At 37.1% G+C, this 2,348-nt stretch overlaps 1 pseudogene; it reads right to left on the bottom strand.

The window, feature by feature from the left end:
* Window positions 1-506: 506 nt before the first annotated feature.
* LOC126784424 (auxin-induced protein 10A5-like) lies at window positions 507-2,053 on the bottom strand (annotated as a pseudogene).
* Window positions 2,054-2,348: the final 295 nt, after the last annotated feature.

Genomic DNA, 2,348 nt, shown 5'->3' with positions numbered 1-2,348 from the left:
TTACTCTTCTTTAGTGCATATGATCGATGAGATCATGGATAAAAATTAAAGGCTAAAGGTTCCCAACTTGTCAAATGGACTTGACCACAGATAGTGAAGGTTAGTAATTAATCAAGCTAAAAAGTTGTACTGTACAATTGTGTGTGCCATCCCATGATCACAAAGTGCTAGCCAGTCCCAATTTGGGCATAATTTTCCCCCATAATACTAGGGACCTTAATTCAACTGTCGTCATTTTCCCCTTATTCTGATGTGGTTAATTACCTCATCTTGATCGATCGATATCCCTGAAACAACCACTTTCTCAAGAAAATTCAGAATTCTTCTGATTCTCAACAAATTAATGTGATATATAAAAGTTAATATTTTCAATTTATCAGATATCAGCATTCAAATGAATACCTCGATGATGATTTTTTGTATTGTATGTCAAATTCCAGTGTTTAGTCTTTATTTTAAGTCATCTCATGGATCGATCATAATTCCCACAATGAATTCATCTCTGCTTGAAGAAAAGGGATAGGGACAGTCATTAAGTCGTACAATTTCTTAATATCAGTTTATTAGTGATACACAAATCTTGTCTGAGGAAAGCCCTAGCTAATAGACCAAAAAAAAAAAATTACTACAACAGTACGTACTGTTACAACAACTGTTAGAACTTGAAGTTCTCTCAGCTTGATCGGAAACCCATGCAGCTGACATATATATAATTCTGATCGATCACCTAGCTCAACCCACGACTGAAACATGGATCTAATTAATATACTGACTTATCAGCTATCGTATGAAGCAAAGGCCATGAATCATCCACAACTTGAAGCTTGTTCAAAATATCAACATGGCAGGGTCGACGTCTCTGCAGATCATCCAGGCTCAAGAACCTCCCGAATCTACCAGACTCCGACCTGGAAAGTACCCTAAGGACCTCTTCGAAGAACGACTCGTCGCATGGGATGGTCAGAGGCAAGGGCAGATCCAGCCCATGTGAGATTTCTGTAAAAAAAAAAAACCAACTCTTTATTTAAAAAAAAATTAAATCAATCGATTGTACGAGGTCTCTCTGCTCTCATCTACACTCTTACCGTTCTACTGTATAACCCACAAATTTAGCTCTTTTCCAGTTCTCTTCTAAGTTCTTTTAAAATTGAATCAGATACTGATTAAAATCATTAGATATTAATTATGGAATGATTAGATTCTGAAATTTGGTGGGTATATCGGTTTGTTCACTTTGTTAGTTAAACAGATCTTATTGGAAATTTGAAATATGATTATATGAAATTGAGTGTTAATGTGTTAGTCTTGCTACTGTTTTACTGAATAGCTGAACAGATTATAATCAGAGATTGAGTATTTTATTTGCCTATTTGAGTTTGGTAAGATTTTAGGGAATTAATATTGGCATATGAGTTTGTTAGTTAAACTATCGATTTGGAATGATTGGAAATTTGGTGGTATGTTAGAGAATGGGCGAATGAAAGATTGAATATTTGTCTATGTGGATTAGTTAATAACTTAAGATTATAGGGAATGGTAGGAATATTTAGGTTTAATTTACTTTTAATTATATGAACTTTATACACTGTGTATTGTAAACCTGAAAAAAAATATATTTTGCCTTCGGCCAAAGTTGTAGTCCGCCCCATAAAATCCTAGGTATGTCCCTAAAATTAGCCTAAGTGACATTTTTATCCTGGATCCGCCACTGGCCAGAGGTCCCGGTTGGTTGGCGAAACCGTACTTCTCCTCGGCCTGCACCAGAAGCTTCTTGAATATTGGGTGGTTCAGGTACGTCGCTCGCACGATGAACCTCCTGCAGCTGCTTCCGACGCAGACGGCGATGTGTCCTGCTGGGACGTCCAAAAGGTGAAGCTTTGAGTTGCGCCTTCTTGTGCCAACGTTGTAGCATTTGGCGGATTCTGACGATGCGTCGGAGGTTGTTGCATTTGCTCATCCCCGGTGACATTTTTGCTCGGAAACTGCTGGTGTTTGAGAGTAGGGTAAAGTAGAGAAAAGCCTGCGCTCCAGTTCACTGGAAAAGGTTGGGGAAAGTTTCTGGTGATAACGGGTATATTGTCTGTAAACTAGCGAGTTATATGGTCTGTAAGAACGTGGAATGACCTTGAAGTTGGAGATATTTACGAGATCAATTGTGTATATATATTGTTGACGATGTCGTCACTACCAGTTGATGGGTAGACATAAAAGTTCATATTCCATTCATAACATGAAGTTATCATGCTCATTGCTCGATTTCTTTGTTCATAAGAGTTGAATTATATTGCTCTATATTTTCATACACAGATTAACTCTATATATAATCTAACTAGTATAAATTATTCTCA

This window comes from Argentina anserina, chromosome 2 (assembly GCF_933775445.1).
Source record: "Argentina anserina chromosome 2, drPotAnse1.1, whole genome shotgun sequence".
NCBI lineage: Eukaryota > Viridiplantae > Streptophyta > Magnoliopsida > Rosales > Rosaceae > Argentina > Argentina anserina.
The sequence above is the reverse complement of the archived record's forward strand: the minus strand, read 5'-3'. Positions and strand labels throughout refer to the sequence as shown.